The sequence below is a fragment of the Cydia splendana genome, chromosome Z (assembly GCF_910591565.1).
Source record: "Cydia splendana chromosome Z, ilCydSple1.2, whole genome shotgun sequence".
NCBI classification, from domain to species: Eukaryota; Metazoa; Arthropoda; class Insecta; order Lepidoptera; family Tortricidae; genus Cydia; species Cydia splendana.
In genome coordinates this window covers 32,051,604-32,076,819 of record NC_085987.1, presented here as the reverse complement: position 1 = coordinate 32,076,819, position 25,216 = coordinate 32,051,604, and the positions used below count along the sequence as shown (strand labels likewise).

The window sequence follows — 25,216 nt, the reverse complement described above, 5'->3', positions numbered from 1 at the left end:
ATCCCCACATAGTGTTTCAATTATCACAACCAGGGCCGGATTAACCCTAAGTCAAAGTAGACAACTGCCTAGGGGCAGTAGGGGCCCCGCCTCGGCTAGGGGGCCCCGGCGGCTCAGCGCGCACCAAATAAAAATTTGTTCCATAGGGTCAAAATTCATAAGTAATTTTTATATTCTTGTAATAATGAGTATGCTTTGTTAATGTTTTTTTTTTCGATCCATTCATTAAATTAATGAAATACTGTAATAAAATTGAAGCAATACGTTAGAGTTTACGGGGCGTATTCTGCGTACCTGTTGTAAAGTTGTAATAATAGGGGTTTTCAGGAAAAATGATTCACTTTATTTCGAATAACCAATAACTTTTGGGTTATTTCGACTCAGAATCACGAGGACTATTGATTAAAACAAAGAAAAAAACAGAAGACGAACGTGTTATTCATAGGAATGCTCGACCTTGAGCCTCAATTTACCATAAGGTTTGTGTTCCACAACTCCTCTACTTCAGCTTAGCCTTTGGCCTCGCTGCGCCAAGCTCGGCCTGCGGTCTCGCTTTTTAATATAATGGACATCGTTCACGGACATGGTTCGTGTCTGTGCTCAACTATTTATCCTGAAGCCTGATGAAGCACGGCTTTGACTTCGCATGAAAGCTCGCCTCACTGGGGCACTTCGAACTTTTAGGCCCAGATGAAGATCGATACACGGCCTTTTAACACGCTTTCACAATTCGCGATATTGTTAACAAAAAATTTCGCGCTCGCTGCACTCGCGTTTATTTTTCATTCTTTACGACAGCAAAGATAAGTGGATAATTTCATAGAAGTTTTGACGTTTAAAATAACACTTGCACTGCGAGTGCTATCAAAATTGTTGCAGGCTTATCTTGGTCTAACTCTAGTAATTTAAGTAATTTTAACATATGGAAATTCTTTATTATTAGGTTGATTCTAATCATGCGGCTCGGCGTTTGGTCTTATGGTCGGACAATCGCTGTTCAGCCTCGCAAAATATTAACTATTGAGAAAATCAACTTTGCGGCACTAGTTGAGCTTAATAGCCTTTAGCCTCGCTTAAAATTTGTCATTAGAGGTAGATAGGAAAATGACGCTGACGCTCACATCTTTGGTATTCCACTGGGAATTGGCCTTAAGCCTAAAGGGCTCTCCCCACACTTGACGCGACGCGAAACCGGCAAAAACCGATAGAATAAAGCTTTATGTCCACGCAATAAGAGTGAAAAAGACATCGTTTGATTTGGATCGGCTCGGCCGACGCTTGAAGATTGAAATTAAAAACGCAAACTTATTTCCCTGTAAGTACTGAATATTCTGTGTGCAGAATTGACTGTAGCGGGCCCCGAGCCTCGCTCTGTCTAGGGGCCCCGACATGCTTAATCCGGCCCTGATCACAACTATAGGGTGAATTGAACCATTCCTCCACATTCTCTTTGATTTCCTATCATTACAATAACCATGGGCGGTAGGGCTTTCAATCAAACTTTATTTAAGAACTAAATAAATAAGGTTTAATAATACAGGCGCATAGGTATCTTTCTAACTGTAAAAATGAAATAGTCACAGGCCATCAAACATAAACTGTTTCAACCGTCCCCAGGCTACCCTACATCTCTTGATGCCGCATTAATCGAATTGTTGTACTAACTAGGATTTTTAACGTCAAAATCGGTGGTAGAGTCAAAACCTAGTAACAAAGAGTGTTATCAATGACATCAATGTATTTCATTAATATCCGGACCTACGTCAATGATATCTTTTATTTTGTAGTAAAACAATATGTCTGCATTAGACCCCCAGGCCAACTCTGAATGACTTAAATTTTTGTCTCCTATGATGATATGGCCAACAGGATTTTCCAGAGAAAGATATAAAATTCGGTTATCGGTCACATTCGATATAGAATCGTCATTCGAACTTATTAACAGTATTGGAGTATTTATAAACTTTAATTCAAATTTACGATCGGGTTTCCCATAGTGATGGAACTGGCGATTGTTAATCAACTCAAGATAGTGTTGGATTGTTTTCGTAGATCCTCCTGCGGGAACGTATTCTTGCAGCTTATTCTTGAACTCTGTAGTCTGAGTGTCATTATGCAGTGGAGAACCAGTTAGAAAAAATAAAGGATTATAGCAAAACTCATCAAAACACATCTTCATCGATAATACCGGCGACGTTCTTCTGCTGGGCATGAATTCTCTCGTGCCTAAAATTCTCACTAGCCCAGTCTTTTCCATTTTTGCCAACATATGCAGTCTACCCCCAGTGTTTGCCATATGTGCAAGCGGGGCAAGCAAAATAGCTACCCTCAAGTAGCTATTATAGTTCCGTTTTTCTGAAAGAAGCACTAATAAAACGGTCGCACCCATGGAATGACCGATATAATCTATCGGTTCTGTACTGTTTTTCGTCTTCCTGATGTAATCTAAAGTGGCTGGTAGATCATACTCGCCGATCTCTTGCCAGGAAAAATTCCAATATTTTTCAGAGTTACACCTCATTGATACATGCGTGCGAGAGTAATAGTTCCCTCTAGAATTTGCCAACCAAACATCATGCCCTGCGTCGGATAAAATATAAGGAAGTGACTTTTTGGGCCCGAGCAGTATCCAATCCGCGGAGCTGCCTAGGAGCCCATGGTGGAGGAGAATAGTTCTTTTTTCTCGTTTGCTGCGAGTTTGGCTGGAATGCAGACGGTGTAAGGTTAAAATGTAGCCATCTGAAGTGTGCGTGACGTGAGTTTCCACGATCCTTCCATCAGAGGCAGAAAGCTGAGGAGTAGTATAGGAATGTGCTGTCCCACTATAGATATTGAAGATATTTTTCATGTCGGGTCTTTCGTATCTAGGCATTTTCTCAAAGAAACCGGTTGGCTGTATGAAGCTAGATGAGCGATGTCGTCTGGGCCTTTCAGTTTCTTGGTCTGGTTTAAAAAAATGCAGCAAAGCAGTCTGTAAAGTATTACGTACCATTTCGAAGGTATTAATAATTGAATGTTTCATACCAATCAACTTATCATACATAAACTCGAATACAGAGCCACAACTTACTTGTTGATTTTGGTGGAGGAATATAATCACAATAATAAATAGTTTCCGCATGTCGTATGGGCTAGGCACGGACAGTGCCACGTCTAGCATATGAATGTATCAAAAGTTAGCTGCCTTGAAGTTATATATAGCGATCGATTACAATAGCAAACAATGTTTTGTCATCTAGCGAATATGTTATGTTATGTTATATGTCATGAGACATTTTGTTCCATTATACCTGTGAGAATTGTGTACGTTACAAAATGAAAACAATGATATGCCTATACACTATTGTACTGGTTACTGTCGGTCACTGTACGTCTACCATCAGTTTTGACATTGACATATACGCTCACGTCTACGTAACTTACTTTCTATGCATCTCGCTCGTACTCGCATATGCGAGCAATAGTGCAAGCGAGATGTACAGAAAGTAAATTACGTAGACGTGAGCGTTATGTCAATGTTAAAACTGATGGTAGATGCTCTGGTGCCACTACGTTAAAAGGAACTTTGGATTTCGTAAGGAGGCATTACATTGGAATACAAGAATAAACAATTTCAGATGTTTAGAAAATTCTTCTTCTAAGGAGAGTTGAGAGGGATTCATTGAGAACTTTTTTTTCAATAAGGGGCTTGAAATTTTGACGTTGTGACAGACAAATGTCATGCGTTGTAAAATTATTAAAAAATGTATGAACCCTACTGCTATCATTTGCTGCAGTATGTTATACGCTCATGTAGTGTAGAATATACATACAGGTAAAAATCATCATACAAATCCACGCATGTTACGAAGTCGCGGGCAAAAGCTAGTTATTTTAAGTCAGTTCCGGTTTAGTTAATGTCTAATATTAAGTGGATCTTTCTTGTTGCATTTTAGATTCAACGAAGTATTCTTTTATAATCACCATAAGGCATTTTGTGAAAAAGAAAAAAATCGGACAAGTGCGAGTCGGACTCGCCCACCGAGAATCCGTACTTTTTAGTATTTATTGTTATAGCGGGAACAGAAATACATCATCTGTGAAAATTTCAACTGTCTAGCTATCACAGTTCATGAGATACGGCCTGGTGACAGACAGACAGACAGTGAAGTCTTAGTAATAGGGTCCCAATTTTACCCTTTGGGTACGAAACCCTAAAAATGCGAGTGTGTCATTACATAATATAACATTGAAATAAAATATTGAATTGTGATGGCTAAGAACCTACTCATAAAGCAAGCTTTGATTCGGAAATATAAATTACTTACTTAGTACCTAATACCCACATACTTTTAGACATTCTTGCATTGCAGAATAAAGTGCTATTCATATAAAAATGAAAAGGACAAACATTATTCTTTTGAATTGAATGATTGAAATAAGGCCCTGCAGTATTCTTATTTTTGATTTCAGTTTAAATAATCCCACCTAAAATACTCCACAAGTATATTATAAATTATAATACATACTACTCACAAATGCAGCACTTCATCAATCATTACCATCGTCAGTTTCGACATGCACCAATATTCATTACCATGCACTGATTGCATCCTTTAGTGCTTCAGTTGAAGTGCAATGAGACAAGCAGGGTACAAAAGCTGCGTGAAAATGTATTGCGGATGAATTGCGTCAGCTTCAGTCATGACATTTCATTAACCTCACCCGTCTTTCAGGCTATGGCTAGGCCAGGTAATTCCTGCTGAAAAACGTTCATTGCAAGTTCTTTCGTTAATTGGAAATTTTCGAGTTTCAACATTAGCATTACAACTAAAGATATGCGAGATCCTGGCTTCGTATTAACATAAACAGACTACCCAAGGTCGTTCGTTTAAAGTTAATAGGTACTCAGGTCGGCAAATTCCTACATTACTCGCCCCGACAATAATGTAATATTGGCCGCCCCCCCAACAACCCTATGGTTAAAAACCCGCAGACTAGAAGTGGTTCCAACTAACATAAACCCAAAAAACTCTGTAGTCTGTAGTTCATGTCTATTTAGCTTTGGCATACCTATCTAATATCATATTTTTATTAAACAATTGCAGTCATCTGTATAAACTTTGCGCATTTATCCTCACTGTGACTTTAAAAATCTTTACGCAGGCATTTACGTCGTTATTCACGTCGGCCTGTTAAATCTAACAAGCCGTTTATAATCCTTTGTTATATTCCGACATATTGTCATTTGTGTTTGTTAGAAAGGGAGAAAAAATAATGAAGGTTTACTAAGTTTTATAAATAGGGAGATTAATCCACAACCATTTATTACCTTTTTATCTGCTCTGTAAGATTTTTTTCTAATTCATTACCTACATTCGTCAGGTGCCTATAGATGAGAAATTAAATAAATTTACCTTTGAAATTAACAATGTTCTAAAAATTTATACAATGAATATAGGTTTGTAAAGCAATAAAGAAGTCTTTGTTATTGTATCGTTTAGAATCTGTATAAAGGCATTTAATCCTTAACTATTTTGTTATTCCTAATCCTGACGCTTTTCCAAGCCAGGTACAAAAAGAAAACAATCGTCATTCGCCAAGTAAATTTCGTCATTCGCCGCCGCCAATATCGGCCGCCCGGGAAATAACACGTCGTGTCGGACGATGCGCAGCCGGCTCGTGTCATGTTGTGGTGCGGACATCGGCCGCTGGTCCAGTCTTCAGACCGCTTGCCGAGTGCAGAGAACTGGTGTAAGTGTGTCCTTTGATTATGCGCGGTTTTTTACGTCAAAGCCATAGATTAACTGGACGGACTGATAGGAGCAATCGCCTGTGCTCGATAAGCGGCAGATTAAACACCCGTGGACTAGCCAAGGCACTTATGCGGTTCATATACTAACCCAAATCTTAACTTTCAATGGGTTATTCCCACTAGTTACCACCAAGTTCTTACCAGTGGTAACTACTGGGATTTTTTTTCTCACCTTTTACCACTGGTAACTACTGGGAAAAAAAATTCCCACTAGTTACCACCGTAAATCGGCTTGGTGGTAACTACTGGGAATTTTTATTCCCAGTAGTCACCACTGGTAAAAGGTGGGATTTTTTTTTCCCAGTAGTTACCACCAAAATATTGTTAGAATTCAATACTAATAAAAACAGTATAAATAGTATAGTATAAATGTAGATTGCTGTAATAAATAATTATGTGTCAGTTAGTGATTCAGTAAACTACTTTAAAAGTGATCAAAAATATTAAAACAGTTTTACCGGTATAAGTGTAAAAACTAAAAAAGAAGAGTCTCATTCTAGTTAAGTAGAAATTAACTTATTATCCGGATTAAATTTATCTTCTTAACTGTAAATTGAATTACATATTTATACAAACGAACAAACAAATCAGTCAAAAACCGACAGAACTGATTTCGTTTTATTATTTACAGCTACTTCATTTCGTTCTATTATAACACGACGCAGAGGTGGAATATGTCTAGGTATTCATAATTTGTAGTCAGGCTAAATAAGTACAGGGCATAGTTGTTATTAAAACCGCTTAGGGCGCGCTTTGGATGAGCTGACTGCTCGGACTAACCAGCATAGGCTCGCATTCCAATTACGCTCGGGTAGTACATCGCTCGGTCATGTTATGCTGGTTGGCTCGATTGCTTAAACACCCACGCTAGCGGGATGGTAATAACACTCTATCAGAGGGGCATCAGATACTATTCGTGCACTTCTTTTTATGTATTTAACTTTTATTCTTTTGGAACATATGTTTATCGGAAGAACTTTTTTTCCCAGTAGTTACCAGTGGTAAAAGGTGGGAAAAAAATTCCCAGTAGTTCCCACTGGTAAGAACTTGGTGGTAACTAGTGGGAATAACCCCTTTCAATTTACAAAATTTAATAAAACAATCACTTGTAAGTTTTGTAACAAATATATATTACTGACCATATGTCTAACAGACCGATCACTTATTACTAACCTAAGGTCCTGTGAACACCAAACATCTCTAACTCTACCTGCACGCACGCCGCAGCTGCCGTTCCTGCACTCGCGGGAGGCGTATGTCCACGTAGGATAGGTACAGAGAGAGACAGCGTGGTAACAACACATAGGTAGGTGTCTGTCAGACGTTATATCAGCGACAGGATTATATATACGAGCCCCGATGCATATGTTTTCGTCTACTTAGTCAGACCATTATTTAAGGTTCTCGCGTTTGTACAAAACTAATGTTATACCTAGTTTAAAAGTCACTAATTTTTAATGTTTATACTAATGTAGTTTAATTTTATATGGTAATATTCTACAATAACTAAATCCAAATAAGTACAAGAAATACCGTTTGTACTGAAAGAAAAAAAAATCGATTTTTTTATTTGACGGGTAGGAATATAACAGATGTGAAAAGGGCTATAGCTAGGGAAAGCAACACGGCTCTACCAATGTACTGACAATTTTGTTTCAGGCCCATGCATGCAGCAGTGCAGTAGGAGAGGACAATATGATTAGAACAACGTACTTTTCAAAAGTACATTTTTTCAGCAATAAAAGTCTCATGCAATTTTATTATACGATCAAAATAAACTAGATTGAACTTTACCTACTATTATGGTTCCCATTACTGGGTCATTATGTTCATGATTAAAATTTATATTAGAATAAACAAAATTGTTGTGTCTGAGAGCATTTAACTAATAACTTGAGTCTCCTTTAAGAGCTTACCCCTCAGCCGAAAAAACATATGGTTGTCTGTAAAGTCGGTTTACGGACGATAATTTTGCGTGATAACGTCATAAGAAAACATTACCATTACATTACGTAACGTTGCCATGGAAATATGTCCACAATGTTACCATGGAGATTTGTCCAAAACGTAACACTTTTTCGTGCATGCTACCGGTTTTCATCGATTTATAAGACGTTATCACGTCAAAACTTGCACAATTGTGCTAACTTTTCTATGGACTGACATAGCTATTTGTACGTTACGTACAAATCATGTAGAAATAGCAATAAATTTGACGTCCCCTCCCCCGGAAAAAATCGGCAGACTATTTCGTAAAGAACATGACAGCGATGACATTTCCATTTACTCTAAGGTGGAACTAGACGAACTAATTTGCATCGGGGCTCGTATATCGCAAGGCAAAACAGAAAGAATTTATGTAGACCTTGGAGTGTGTTCCTTGCATTAGTGCATCAAGTGCATTCATATATATTTATTGTAACAAACGACATGTACTTTGAATGTTTGGCCATAGGCTAGGGAGACGTTGTACCTTAAATTCCACAGAATCATCTATAGGGATTATTATAATCATGAAAGAGTATCTAAACGAGCTAGTTTGACGCGAGGCGGCTTGGATATTAACGTCATTATTTATCAATTACAAGTAAAACGGAAAACTGACAGTTATTACATTGTTATAATTCAAACAATACAAAGTTTTTTATAAAACTGGATTCTCGGCTTTTATTGCTAACTTATTTATTTTTTTATCGCATCCGGGCCCAGCTCAATCAAATCTCTAATCTTATAATAAATTAGTAAATCAGCATTGAAACCCCAAGCAAATTCAGTGTGGCTAAAATTTTGATCTTTAATTATGATATGACCCAATGGATTCAAAATTGAAAGATACAGCATCTGGTTATCCGTAGCGTTCGATATTAAATCGTCATTTGAACTTAAAATAAGCATAGGAGTGCTTATATATTTTAATTTAAACTGCCAGTCAGGTCTTTTATAATGATGAAATTTTTTACTGGAAACCAACATCAGATAATGAATGACTGTTTTCGACGATCCACCGGCAGGGATATATTCCTGGAGCTGATCGGTCGACTCAACCGTTCTGGTACCTTCTTGCAAAGGACTTCCAGCAAGAAAAAATAATGGATTGTGACAAAAAATATCTAAATCGTTACACATTTTAGTTATTAAGTCGGCGTAATATGCGGGTACGTGGGTACGTCTATTAGGTGCGAATTCTCTTGTGCCCAAGAGATCTATAAGCCAAGTTGCTTCCATTGTTGCCATCATCTCCATTGGGCCGCGAGTGTGTGCCATAAATGCTAGCGGAGCAAGTAAGAAAGCAATTCTGATGTATGTATTATAGTTGCGATCAACTGAAAGCAAGACCAATAAGGCCGTAGCTCCCATCGAGTGACCGATATAATCAATCGGCTCGGTGCTGTTGCTCGTCTTCCTTATGTAATCTAATATAGCCGGTAGATCACGTTCACCGATCTCTTGCCAAGAAAAGTTCCAATATTCATCGGAGTTAAGGCTCAAACCAACATGAGCACGAGAGTAGTAGTTACCTCTGGCATTTGCCATCCAAACATCGTGGCCCTCGTCAGACAAAATATACGGTAATGCCTTTCTCGGTCCAAGTAGTATCCAATCTGCTGAGCTGCCTAGTAGCCCATGATGAAGCAAGATTATCCGCTTTTTACTTTCGGAGTCAGTTTTGTCAAGGACTTTATTGGAACGCAAACGGTGTAAAGTTAAGATATAACCATCCAAAGTGTACGTTACGTGAGTTTCGATAATCCGACCGTGAGTAGCAGCGAGCTGTGGAGTAGTCAGGGTGTGCGCCGGCCTGTGAGCTTTGTCTTCGCCAGTTTCACCGGCAGGTTGGCTTTGCACTCTCAGTGGATTACTTCTCAGAACGGATGAAATGTTGATTGATAACTGTTTCTTTGTCTTGTTAGATGTTGAATCGTGGGCTCCCGTTCCAAAATTGAAAACATTGTCTATACGTGTTCGTATAGTTGTAAACGTGTTAAAAAAGAAATCTTTGATCCCACTAATCTTACTATTCATTAAGTTGTAAAGTGAGTCACACTTCACATATTGATTATTATTCATAAAAATAACTATCGTAATTAACAGTATCTGCATTACAAGATTGGTTGACCGTGTCTAGTGTCTAAATGGAACTATTACCAACGGTTCCTATTTATATTAGAAAACCAGGAGTAGTATGAGTCGATGTACCTATTGTGACCCATTGAAAAGTGATGCACTGTATAAATAACATTGTATCGATAAATAATACATTGCAACTCGACATATGTTATGTAAACAGTATAAATAATGTTTGTAAATTAAATAAAAGTCATTAATGGACGCGAAGTCAATAATGAATATGATGAGTTGACTTCGAGCGCGACGCACTAGAATTAAAACGAATTTAGTGAAAAAGTCTAGTAAAAAAATCGAATTGACCAAAACTATGTTTATTGCGCTTATTTTTATCCATAAATTATAAAATAAAGTAGGTAGGGTCGAATTTCCGTATCTCGGATCAAAATCTTTTAATTGGTGTGATGGTACATACATGCATTACGAATAGGTGACATATATGTATAAATAGTGATACGTAAATATTACCTGCTATAGTCTTTAAAAAAATCGGCCATGGGCATGACGGGCCATGCTCAGGGAAAGATTTCGTAGTTACCAATTACCATTCAGTCAGAACAGGCCAATTAGTAAGTATCATGTACATTACATGCTATAAAGGACTAAAGGACAACCAGGAGTACCTTCGCAGCGGTTTTGTACGTCTTAAAAAGAAGTGAAGATTTTTTGCAATAACTCAAAAACGGCTGGACCGATCATGATCGCTATAGTTTTCATGTAAAGTATTTATTAAGCTTTTATTCAACGATTTTTTTCATATTTCTTGGACCTATGGTTGAAAAGTTAGAGGGAAAAATTATTTCAAAATAAATAGTTTTGTATCGGAGGTACCCTAAAAAAATATTTTATTGTAGTTTTTATTTTACCGTTCTGTCGCTATGCATGATTAACCCATGCCAAATTGTGCTTTCTAGCACTAACGATCACGGAGTAAAGCCGCGGACGGACAAACGGACATGTCGAAACTATAAAGGTGACTACGAAACCCTAAAGACCAAAACTAAACCTAAACACGAATTCCAAAATAGGGGCATAGAATGTGACGAAAAACAATGTGATTGAAGATGACCTGCAAATGATACGGAAAACGAGGACGGCAAACGAATAAAGGGAACAAGGAAGATTAAGACGAAAAACTGTACAAATTTAACTTATTTTTATTTCTTACATTTAATAGTTTTGAGGTATTGCCCTGGACCTGTAGTGTAAGACGATATTAACTACTTGCCAAATTAGTTGACAAGTACGTAATTTGGCAAGTACCTAATATCGTCTTACACTACAGGTCCAGGGCAATACCTCAAAACTATAAAATGTAAGAAATAAAAACCTGAGTATATGGTTTCAATTTCAACTCGATACCTCAACGCGTTCCTGAGACAGACGAACTGACGGACCACAAAGTGATCGTATAAGGGTTCCGGTTTTTTCTTTTGAGGTCCGGAATCCCAAAAACTAATAAAATAAGACATATTAAGAGAGAGACTAGTAACACCTTAGAATACGACCTAAGAAGATAAGGCAAAGAGTGAACAAGACGAGTAACGAGTAACGAATACAGACTAATGTTACGAAATAAGAAATATGTAAACGAAAAACGAATGAGACGAGCGATGATGACGCCCCATAGTCATAGGCACATACTGAACACAATAAAACCACGACAACGAGTGGTTAGCTAACAATTCCTACGATTATCTGTGTTGAAAAAATAAATATACAGAGTTGCTCGGCGAAGTTTCTTGCCTCTCGTCCAGTTCGGGACAACTTTATTTCCTAACGACGTAAACAATTTAAATCTAATGCAATATGCAGACCATGCCAGCGACTATAGGAGCGCTCCCTTCCTCCCCTTACCTGCGTCCTTATAAAAAATTCAACCTTATAATTCTGAGCCCGGAGTGTTAAAAAACTTAAGATACTTACTACTCCAGATATCGCCGCAAACGACTTAATTTATGGAGCGTATTGTGTTACTTTTAGACATATTGGCACTTTTCGTACACTTGTTGTACCTACATAAATAATCTACCCATGTTTTACTGTGGGTAAATAAAATAAAGCAAGCATTCTATTATTGATACTGTCGATTGATTACAATATTCTCTATAAATTTTCGTAATAAAATAATGGAAAAGTTGTGTATGGCGCTTTTTAAGTAAATTAAGGGAATACTCGTTATTATTTTACCTGAAATACTGTACCTAGTATAAGTGTTTGTGCGATGAGAATAAAATAGTACATTGTGCAACGAGGGGGGTAAGCGAGATTTTGTAAACGAGGTCTATAACTCCCGACAGCCGCAGGCTGGAGGGAGTTAAAGACTCGAGTTTACAATATGCTTACCCCCGGAGTTACATACAATGTTTTTCATCACACTTGCGAAGAAAAAACTAAATTTTAAGCGAAATCATTCTTAAATACGGTGACATTTCAAACATTCGTCCGCCATATTGTCTTGTTTTGGCAGGTTTGGATTCGAAGGCCTGAGACCCACTCGGATTCAGCCATAATCGAAAATTGTGTAAAAAATAATTTAAACGGCTATTAAATTAATCAAATTAAATATTTTTAAACATACACATAAAAAAATATTTATAAACGTCAGTATTTTCAATATAAAACTCATTTAAAACCTTAATTTTTTCCTATGAATTAGTGACATAATTTTAAAAAAGTCATATTTCACTCGTGAGTTATAGCTCTTTTTTTTCAGAATGTATAACTCCCGCGGGAACAATATAGGCCTTTGTCCTTCAGTACACCTGCATGAAATAAGATCTTTTTCGAGCAAGTGTGATGAAAAAATTTTTTTTTCATTTCTCATGTTTCGTAGCTCATTGTTTATCTATGAAGCGAGTTGAAAGCGATACTTACATTACGGCCTTAGGGAGTTTTATTATTTAATAAAGTACATTATTTAATTATTTTACGATTTGCAATGAAAATGTAAACAAAATTTTCATTGCTAATCTTCGAGCATTTAGTAACTGGAGACGTCATGGCTGTAATTTTCTGTACGAAACAGTCTACCGATTTTTGCTGGGGAGGGGACATCACATGTATTGCTATTTCTCTACATGATTTGTACGTAACGTACTAATAGCCATGACAGTCCATACAAAAGTTTGCACAATTGTGCAAGTTTTTCGGCAGAGGGGTAAGCTCCTAAAGACGACTCCAGTTATTTAATGATCTATGTTGCTAATGCATTGCAAAATAAATGTTCTTTTCATTCTGATATTAAACTCTGATTCCATAAACTACTCTTATATCTCAGGTGATAGTGTAATAGAATAATAAATCATCTCAAAAATATGTTCCATAACTCTTATGTCAGTGAATTAAGAACTATGGGACATATTTTTGAGTAAGTTGTCTACACCCATATTTTTACCGTTGACTGTACTACAAGTTTGTACTTAGTTATGTTTTATAAAATACACCATTAATTTTACTTTCCGCCTACCTATCCGAAATTAAAAGTAGAGTGTTAAACTTGGGTGAAATCACCCATTTGACCCCTTGGTTAACAATCTACTATTCATCATATCATTAAAATCATGATGAGACTTCATTCATATTGCCCTTGTCGGAGGAAAACATAGTTTAATTTGCGTAAGATTGCGCCAAAATATTTTAATGAACAATGTATTGGTATATGACGGGCAAGTAAAGACGAAACGAAATAAAATTTATATTAATTTCTAAGTTAGCGTCGGCCTCCATGTAGTAAAACCACTCTGGAGTCGGCCACAACAAGGCACGACCTTGTTTTCATTACTTCGTTCAATACATATAATGTCTAAAGAAGCTTAACGGACTTCAGTAAATGGTACAAAATATCTATTAAACTAATAATGTTAAGGATATTACAGGTAATGTTTTGACATTTTTACGACTGATTGGAATATAATAACAAGTTTATTTCATTTTATATTCAATTTTTCAAGAATCTATTAAACTATTATCTTTCAATTGATTAGATATGTATTGTATTTTTCAGCCACAATAACATTATTAGGTATATTCTTTTTTCTAACTAACCTAATGGATTTTAGGTATTTTTTTAAGGTTACCTTTAAATAAGTACCTACTAACACACTTCAATGTTTAATACCGCTGTTTTATTGTATTGTATTGATTTTTGGATACAGAATACCCTATTCACATATATAAATATGGATTTAATTTACATTTGGATACAACGAGTACAAAAGAATCGTCAAACAACCGTAACTATAGCTTATATTAAATTACAGAATAGTAGTAAGTATATGTGTAAACGAACACAACAGATCTGATAGGTACCGTCGATTCATGCAAAATGCAGCGGCGCACCTACCCCTCCTATTTCATGCCTCCCGTTTATCCCCCCATTTATAAATGATTCCGACTCAATTTCGTTGGCGCTCGCTCGCCGGAATATTGTTTGAGTTGGGAACGAACTGGACTTCGCCGGACCTGAGAGGTCTAAGGTGTTACGGTAGTTAAGCTTGTGTACCTAATAAACTTCAAGAGATGTAGACCAGGTGTCTAACATGACCCAAAAGTGCTCATATTTATAGAACCTTTCCTTCACCTTAACTTTAACATATAGTTCGTTTTTTTAGCATTAGAAAAAAGGTAAACAATCTTGATGTGTCTTTTAATTGAAAAACACGTTTTAAAAATAAGTCACAGCAAATATGTTATAATTATGAATCTAATACGATCATTTATATTCTTCTGCTTTCATAAGTAATAGTTACTGATTTTTAAAAAGCGTTTTCCAATTAAAAGATATGCCAAGATCGCTTACCTTCTTTCTAATGCTAAAAAAAAAACTATAGTAATCCTTCACATTGTGCCCGGAAGATTCCGTGAATGTGTTTAGAATTATTTTTCATATAATACTTTACCAATATCTTGTCTTGTAGACTAAATATAGGTTCTAGAAACACAAGTGATACCTAATCATCAACAAAAAGTTCACGTACCAATGACAGACAATTCGTTTAATAGCCAAAGTGTAGTTCACAGCAATAAAATTATAATTAGCCCAATCGTTATAGGCCACATCGTTACATTACGGAGTTGCGTTGATAATTTTACGAGTGTGGTCTTCATAATCAGTTGCATATTAACTCGAGCACTTTTATTAACCTGTTACATTTATAATAATTTAATAAAAAAAGAAAAAACCGCGTTTTAGATGTGCGTAAGTAGCTCAGAAGTAGGTAAGTACCTTACATTGTTTTGCTGCTAGTTAAGAGCAGTATCATTTTGCTATACCTACTACCAAAGAGGATTTGAAGTAGAGAGTTACTGTCATGGTAAATTATGTAGCTACATTTCATTTACTGCCATCTTTCGACAGAAGATTAACACTGTTTGAACGCCATTTGACTTTGATCCTTATTCTTTAACTGATATGTGTTAACTTTGTAAATATTAATATTAACGCCATCTACTCGAGCATAGGCTGAAGGTTGTGGCGCTATCGCTCGAAAACATTGAACCATACCTTTGGCCTATAGTCGAGTAGATGGCGTTAATATTAATATATAAAAAGTTAACACATATCAGAGAAAGAATAGGGATCAAAGTCAAATGGCGTTCTAACAGTTTTATCTTCTGTCGAAAGATGGCAGTAAATTTACAGTGGCTACATAATTTACTTTGACAATCCATTTCTATAGACTTTATTCTCTTTGCTACTACTTATGTTTACACGAGGCCAATTACATCGATTCTAATCGGATTGGAATCGACTGAATAAAGCCGATTCTAGTAAAAGCTAGTCCAGTTCAGAAAATATAATCTTTGCAATTATGTCTTGGCTCAAATAGGGCAGTCAGTATAAAGTTAAGTCACATTAAATACACATCCTAATTTCTATGTGTAACATGGTTGAGTTCGCAATAATTTGTTAGGTTTTTTTATCTTTATAAAGTAAGCAAGTAAGTAAGTAAACAGTGTTAAGGCGCGGACTGGACGCAAGCACACATTACAGATTTCGTGTAGAATGGGTTATGAAGCTTATACATTACTACAAGATCAAAATGTCACGTTACAAAAATATAAATTTCTGCATTTAATGATACACATTATACCTACTAGGTAGGTATTGTAAGTTTTTAATGACTTAGTAATTCTCACATCATGCAATAAAAAGTGTTATGGTTTTCAGTACAGTTATTTATATACTTAGATAATGATATTTTTTCTCGCGAGGGATTACTCTCTCTCTCTGCACCAATTGTAGATGTCTGTTTGGCCCTATGGTTGACTGGTAGAGAATGCCATTTGGCATTAAGTCCGCCATTTGTACATTTTTGTATATACTTTGTGCAATAAAGTTTAAATAAATAAATAAATAAATTACTATTACAGTGTGTAAATCCAATACAGGCGTTAAATTAAACCAGATATAGAACTTATCCGTGTAGGTAATCAAATAAGTGTTTTTAAGTTACACTCACTTAATTATGACCCCGTAATTAATTTTTAAAAATATACCGAGCAGCAATGTACTGCAGACATTACGATATAACATGACATGACTAAAACCTCATTTTTAAGACGCGTTGTTTGCCCCAATAGCCAGGAGTGAGAGTAGTAAATACCTACGCGGACGCACCACCAAATCGGATTATTCGACTGCCCACCGGAGTGCAACCTGAGCGCTTTGATTCATCAATCCCTGTCCGGTATCAAGCTTTACTAAATTATTGCACACAGCTACAAACTATTTCACTAATTGCTATGAGTTCAAAGGAATTTGTCTAATTACTGTTGATATCATATTAGGTACCTACTAATATCTGGGAGACCGAGCTTTGCTCGGAAAACATATAAAAACTCAAAAATGCGCGTTTTCCCAGAGATAAGACCTAGCTAGATCGATTTTATGGCCCCGAAAACCCCCATATAGCTAATTTCATCAAAATCGTTGGAGCCATTTCTGAGATCCCCGAAATATATATAATTATATAAATAAAAATATAAATAAACAAGAATTGCTCGTTTAAAGGTAATAAGATGTATAACAAAGCTAGATTAATAAGCGTATAGGTAATATGAAAGCATCACCTTTAAATCATACACAATACTATGAAGGTGATCCCTGTATTACTTTTGATACTACTTAATTTAGCTTAGGTATGGGATTGAAAGTTAATATATCCTTTAATAAAGACATACAGAAAAACTACAATGTCAATCCTACACCCAAAAGTTAAATACTGAAGCCTAATTTCTGGTTCATTCTGGACGGACTGCGACGACTGGACTACACGTAGGCCAGTCAAAGCCAGATACTAAAAAAAACAAGAACTCCAGCACCCATTCATATCTCGGAACCATGAGGTCCCGGACCTTTGGGAGGCGTGCGTGGGGCCGAAATCAGGACATGCCCTTTAAGACATTAGTTTAAACGCAAAGAAAACAAGTGGCGCGGCGGACATAATCCTCGAGCACACAATATGGTACATCCGGTGATGAACCTCGCCAGGTGCAAAGACTATTGCAATGCAGCACTACGGCAGCGAGTTATTATTATTGTCATCCCAAGGATTATGAAGTGAGTGTTGATTGATAAAGTCCTTGTTGTAAATCCTTGTTCACTGAGAGAAAAATCATCACCAGGAATTAAAAAACAGTTCTGTACTGGGGGAAAAAATGAAGTTTAGTAATAATTATGGAAGTTTCACTATTTCTGTAAAGTTTATTTATTTCTACAAACAGCTCAGTAATCCTAAATCTAATTTCAACAAACAGATTGCAAAATTGCAAGAACTAATAGAAATTGCAAAAGTCAATTTGTTCCTATTAGTTGACTCTCCTTGTCCCCGGATTAAGTTTTTTTTTGTAATTCTAAGTGTGTTTTTGTTATACTTTTCTCTCAGTGTTGATTACGAGAACAATACAACATATGTTCTCACAAATTTTGTGCACGACAAAGTGCATGTAAAAAAAAATCTGAATTTCGCATGCTATGGTGGCATGGAAATAAAGGCGGAATAGACCGTTTTTTTATTTTTCGACAATTTAATATTGCTACTGTTCAACCTACAGGTTTAATATTTTCGTGTTGTCTTAACACAATTCTGTAGGTACTTACTTGTTTATGAATTATTTATATAAATAAAATACATGTAAAACAAGAAAGAGCTCCGCTGCTTAACACTTCAAAATTGGAATCCCGATCTTCTATCCAAAGTTTGTTTGTTTCGAGTCTAAACTTTAATTGCGACTGAGTGCAATCTTAAATTATACTCCCTTAAAGTTTTGGCGTTGCATTACTTCGAACTCACTCTAGACGTTCTATAGATGATTAGCCTAATTATAAGGTTCTGTTCAAGAAATAAGTAAATCTATGTGTACCTATATATTGATAATGAAATGTTGTACAAAATAGATGTAGGTACTCTTTATAATAACACTCCATTTTTTCTTTTTATTATAGATACAATTCTAAGGATGGCGAGAGAAATAACAAAAAAATTAAAATAATTAAACAAGTAAAATACATTAAAAAATAAAAACTTACAACGAAAAACTTTGTGAGTCAATTTAAAAGGTCATTCAAAATGAATAAACAACTCATACTTGACATAGTATCGTCAGATAGTCGCCATATTGTTTAATTTTTACTGTCATGTCATGTCTTTAGTGACACTCGGACAATCGAGATGTATCGAATGACGGTCCCACAAAGGTCCCACGCCTATCCCACGCGTTTGGTCTCAGTGTCACAAAGCCATAGCACAGTATAATAAAGAGTACTAGCGTACAGCACTCCCTGCCTCCCGTTGAAAGTGCCGCCCACCCGCTCGCATCTCTCGGTTACCTCACAGTTACCGGCTGGCAAAAGGACGCGGCGACGCGGTGCGCAGAGCGGAGGCCACGTAAAATATTCAAATAGGTATTAAACAAATATTTACAAAACCTATCAGATCACACTGAAAACAACACAATATCTATGAACAAAAAATCATGTTTTCAAGTTACTTAATATTTTGGTGGCCTGAATTTCCTTACAAAAATTTTGTTACTTCGTTCATACTGTTTCAAAATAGGAAACTATTGTATAAATCGAGCTTAGATACCCACTTTACAGCATAATACGATTCTTATTTCTACCTAATTCGCGCAATGAATTTTGAGTCATTGAGGTCATCGAACTTGACAACAAAATGGCGGGAACCCTAGCACGTCTTATCTCACTCACACAAGCATGGTACGCGTTCACCTACACGAGCTTAGACTGTGTGCGTAGGAACGCGTTTGTTTCATACATTCGATCGCCAGTGTCCGAGGTGCGGCCATAGGTACAATAAATAGATACCTACAGCACAAGGGTTCCGTACAACAGTAATTTTTACTGGTTTTTTTTCGATCGTTTGCTCTTGACCATCTAATAGCTTTTCTTGTAAATTATCAATAGGTACTTACCTAGTAAATCTGTATCTTTCCCAAATTTTTTGCCTAAAGTTTTGGAGATAAGAGGCGATGGTCAATACTTATTCGCCTATTTGATATGTAACAACACTCACAACGCACCTTTTCGCATGTTTTATTTTGCGAGGTGCAGGGGGACCAGTTCGACTGCGGGGTAATTTCTACTACTTAATCGAAATATCTTCCATGATTTACATTATTAACTAAAGTCACACACAACACACACAACACATCTTTTTCGCTATCTGGACATATATGGCACTCTAGTTAATAATGTAAAACATGGAAGATATTTCGATTAGTTGAAATTACCCCGTAGCGTAGTCAGGGGCACTTCTGCACCTTAGTTTTGTTTTTAACTTCCCTTAATTTACCCTCCAAAAAAGGACAGTGGTTTGAACATTCTAGATTTTTATTCCAAAGAGTTATGCTATGAGTTTATTACATTTTCCAGACACTTTAAGTACACTAGCCTAGGTGCTGGTGCAAACATTTTACTTAACTGCCTTTTACACTGTAGCTTTATTTTGCCCACGGCGTGACGTTCATCCCACTTTTAATTATTTCGGTATAAAGTTGATACTATTTATAATATAAGAGCACAATTTTCAATGCATTAGGTACACATAAAAACAGTCAGTGTCAAATAGATAGTGACGGCCAAAGAAGCCAAATATATCTGAGTACCTACCTATATTGTTATTTTTATGGTAACAAAGGTGTGTTGCTACTTGTATAGCCAGCCAACCTCGATCAGCGATATTCACCTTAAAATCTCCAAATTGAGAACGGGCTCAGCTCCTGTTTCGTCTTAACAGCCGATCCCTAGTCACAATCTCAAATGCCCATTACACCGAAAATCGTATGCGTCCTAATTGACCGTGATAACTGGTTAATGGTAATGTCAGCTGCCGCTCCGTTGATGGGTTAAGGAACGGCACCGGCACTGACCGGCAGCCAGCCAAACACGGCGTAAATATTTTTTTTTTTAATTTAATTATCGCGCACCGATTAAAAATATGCCAGACGATATGCTAATGAGTAAAAAAATCGTCAACCGGTATACCGCGGTGGAAAAACCTATAACTGGTCAATGAACGATTGAAAGTGATCTGCTTGTTACACATAAGTGAATAGCGTGAGTGTTTTAGCGTAGGTCGTCTGTAAACTAAGTAACGCAATCGGCGTTTGTGATTTTAACCGCCGATAGTACAAACATAGGATTGTAGAAGTAAGTTTAACGTTTGTGTTTCTGTGTGTCCTAAGCGTACCTATAAACCCATTCTGACCTATTTTTATTTTGTTTACAATTAACTTTATAAATACTATTGTAATATACTATTAAAAAATAATTTATTTTCTTTTACTTATTTGGTGTACATCGGTTCAGTATTGTGAGATAAAAGGGTTTGAGCTGAGAATGTATAAATGTAGGCTTATAATTAAACCAGATTTGGATGAAAACTACTAATTTGATGGTTATCCATGAACCTGCGGAGTAAAATTTCGATGATGTATTGCGTCGGAAACGTTTAAACTCCTCTATCATTGTTCTATGTTTGATACTTACTTAACGTAACGCCCTATTTCCCACATACAATTTTATTGTTTAAAAAAACATATTATTATTACTCCAATTAATGATTTATTGTTATTCAAGTTATTTTAATCGTACAAATGTAATAACCACCTGTCACTAATTACCTTCCAGCTTAAAATGGCCCTTGGGTGAATATTGAATATAATATAACCTAGGGGAGGGAGAATGGAACGAACGGCTAGGATGTAATTGGATCGACACGCCGAACCAAATTAGTTAGTAAAATATGCATAGCATTATAAGGTTTGCCTTATTTGCCCAGCCATTATTAGGAGCTTTTAATTATTCAAATGTTTTGGAGTGAACCGAGGGGAGATTTGGACTGCTAAAAACGGCGTTGCTAGTTTCTATAGATGACTCTAGACGACAAAGAATAGTTTGAAATAAATAAATTTATTTCTGTATATCTCGACCGTATTCGAAAAATGCTTATAAGATGTCACAGCGATACGATACTGATCTGTCAGTGTCAAAACTGACGTTTTTGGTTGAAAAAAGCATTGTTCGAATACGGCTGTCTGTATAATATTCCGGGTAGCATAATATCGGGTAGGTAGATTGTCAGTACCTAATATCTGAACATGCACTTGACCTCTTGATCATAGTTAGAGGCTTTATTCAGATCTTTAAGTAGACCTTTGCCGCTCCCATATTATATCTGACTGAAGTTTCAGCTCAAGCGAAAATTGGAAAGAGGGTCCAATTTAGCTTGCAAGATTTGACCCGAACATAAATACATACCGACACACATCCATACAAACATCGCAAGTTAATAAAGCGGCCAAGTGCGAGTCGGACTCGCCCATGAAGGGTTCCGTAGCAGCAAGTAACATAATAAAATTGCGGTTTACGATTTATGACGTAAGTATTCAAAAAAACTACTTACTAGATCTCATTCAAACCAATTTTCGGTGGAAGTTTGCATAGTAATGTACATGATATATATTTTTTTAGTTTTATCATTCTCTTATTTTAGAAGTTACAGGGGGGGGGGGGGGACACATTTTACCACTTTGGAAGTGTCTCTCGCGCAAACTATTTAGTTTAGAGAAAAATGATATTAGAAACCTCAATATCATTTTTGAAGACCTATCCATAGATACCCCACACGTTTGATGTTTGACAGGGTTTGATGAAAAAAAAAAATTTTGCGTTTCAGTTCTAAGTATGGGGAACCCCCAAAATTTATTATTATTTTTTTCTATTTTTGTGTGTAAATTTAATGCAGTTCACAGAATATATCTACTTACCAAGTTTCAACTTATAGTTTCGGAAAAAAGTGGCTGTGACATACACGGACAGGCAGACAGACATGACGAATCCATAAAGGTTCCGTTTTTTGCCATTTGGCTACGGAACCCCAAAAAGGCATTTAAAAAGGTAATTATAGTATCTGGTAAATAGGTAATAGGTTTATCTCGTCCGTCTCGCTCAAGCCAGTGGGACGAGAAGCTCGATTGATCGCCAGTAGTATAGCGCACGAGTACCTACTCTGCCGTTAGTAGGAAAATATACGTAATTTGACAAGAATGTTCTCCGTTTACTATGGAAAATATTCTCGAGCGAGAACATTCTCCATACAAAATGGACAACGTTCTCGAGAATGGAACAACTGTATCCTGTTCCTAGAGACCGGCCACGTGAAGTCGCACGCCAGGGTACCTCTTACCTCCATACGCCAGGATTCATGTTGAATGTGTCTAATGTGTCACGGCCATACATTGTCACTATTGTCACTACTAAGATAAAGAGTGCTCGCGTGCGGTCAGTGTCGGTGCAGACGTTGCGTGGTCAGACTGTTTCAATAAGTTAATATGTGACGTCCCACGGTCAAAGGTACCTTATGGCGGGTATGGAGTTATGCATACCCTAGTAATCTACAATAAATAACCTATCGATAACACAAAAGATCAACCTTCTAGGTTGCGTAGTTACAGAGATATGATTTTTTGAAAATAATGTTGTGAAATGAGCAACTTTACGATAGAGAAGTTTTAAGTTTAGCCGCCTAAAAAACTATGTTCCTGAAGTAAGTTACATAGTTGACTACAAATAATAATGCCTTATATATCTGAGATTAAAAAAATATTGCGACTTGTTCTGTAATGCAAATAGAAACTTTTGATATCGACTGATTTATGTGTATACTAACCAATCTCTTGAAAATAAAGTTTTATTTCATTTTCACGATTGATTGCAATGAGCTCTCAAGATTTAAATTTTATCTATTAGAAAACGACACTGACAGACAGTTTAAGCAAAAAACAATACCGATTTAGAGGTGAAAATGTATTTTCTGACTTTTTCATATAAAATCACAAAATTGAATATTTTTACTTTTAATGTGACACACAATCAATTTTTCTGAGCACATATGAAAGAAATTCTGTCATTCAAATGAAATAAATCCTAAAACCCCAAATAAATACTATATTTAACCCCTTATGCCACTTTAAACTTACATAACAATAACAGTATTTGCTCCATACATTTACGAAAAGGTACCTTATGGAAATAAATCTAATAATACATCACTACAAAATATCAATCATATTATGGTTTATCTTTTATGAATAGAAAATATTAATTTACATTAAACTGCCCCCAATTTAATTAGTTCTTCGTCATAATAATCTTAAAAAAGACCAATAATTTGTATGTAATGAAAAGGTACCTTGTGGTCAAGTTACATGATGAGGCATGATGATGATGGAACAGTTAGGATAAACTAATAATATTTTGGGGTTAAGATGGTATAAACCGTCTATTTCTTATCAATAATATATTTCGGTTGCTATTGAAGATAAGCGGCATTGAGGTTCAATGACCTCAGATATTCCATAAGGTAATGCGTCGGGTATTGGCATTTTTCAGCAAACCAATGGCTGATTTACTGCATGCGACCAAACCAAATGAAGATTATTCTAGTTAAGAAAGACTTGACGAGAGTAACTTTGGTATAATAGCAGTCTACTTGGATTTGTGATGTCGGTCTATGTACGGTTATAATATTTGCGAGGCGCCCCAACCAGAACTGAAATGATCAAATTAGTTTTGCAGAATGCTAATACAGTTCTCTACCAAACTTCTTTTCCCGTATTGACTAGTTTTTTTGGGAATTTTCAATCTTTTTTCCATAAGGTACCTTTTCTACTAAACTCTGAGACGACATTACTAGGCTTATAACTAACTTATAACAAAAATAAAAACAGGTAAACAAACGTTACGCATTAAGGTTTCAGATCACACAATAAAAAAAAATTGAGCCTTATTTCACCTCTTTACAAAACATTTAATATCTCCGAAACTAGAAAACCTCATAAGGTACCTTTTCCCGTGGAACGTCACATATATAAACAAATAACTCACCATTTAATAGCTTTGTAGGTTTATTAGCTAAGCCACAGTCACCAATGTTTTATCACTAGGTAAGTAATTGTTTATTTACTTATAAACAAAACAATAAATTATATTAAACGTTGACTTATCTGTTTTGACGTGTCGTGTTTGACGTGAAAATGACGTGAAATCACTAAAGTTACTAAACAGTTCAGCATATAAAACTTTATGGTACTGAGTGTCAGTTAGAACTAAGGCCGTCCGGAACATCTCTCTAAATTCATAATCTGAGTTCAGATCAAGTTCAGATTCTTAATTCAGTGAGCTTTGCTTTTTCACAAATGTCTTAAGCATCCCGATTGATCATTTGTCTCACGAACGTCTGTCTCACTCTCTCATACGAATGTCAATGGCTAATTCATAATCTGTTTCCGGCATGTGTGTGCTCATCCATACATAAAATATAGAGAAGTGCCTTAGAAATTCATATAAGTAATCTTGATTTTCATATTCTGAATTCAGAATCCTCATCAGTATCATTCTTACAGCTCGATCTGAGAAATTTATGCTGAAAAATTTAAATATGTGTGGAAATAATGAATTTGTATGGGATTCCGGGCTTTCTGAATAGGGAATATTAGGCAAAACTCTGCATAGGTGGCACCTTTGTGGCACATACAGTAAACAAACCACATTGACACATGGCCTACCGCGAAACAAGAAAATCGAAATTTCGTTATCTAATCTCTCTATCACTCTTGCATATTCGAGCGATAAAGAGGCAGATAACTAAATTACGATTTTCGCGTTTACCGGTAGGCCCTTGTTAACAAACCGCCTTGATGCATCAATGTCATATTTTATTGTCTGTGAAAATTTGTCAAAAGACAGTTTAAGGCACAGTATGTATAAGT

At 36.1% G+C, this 25,216-nt stretch overlaps 1 protein-coding gene across 1 annotated transcript in view; it reads right to left on the bottom strand.

The window, feature by feature from the left end:
• The window catches only part of LOC134804742 (discoidin domain-containing receptor tyrosine kinase B-like), a 269,473-nt gene extending 245,012 nt beyond the window's left edge, over positions 1-24,461 (bottom strand). The window contains exon 1 of the mRNA XM_063777943.1: positions 24,333-24,461. The gene's annotated coding sequence lies outside the window, so the exon portion shown is untranslated. The remainder of the gene's footprint in view (positions 1-24,332) is intronic.
• Between the last annotated feature and the right edge of the window lie 755 nt (positions 24,462-25,216).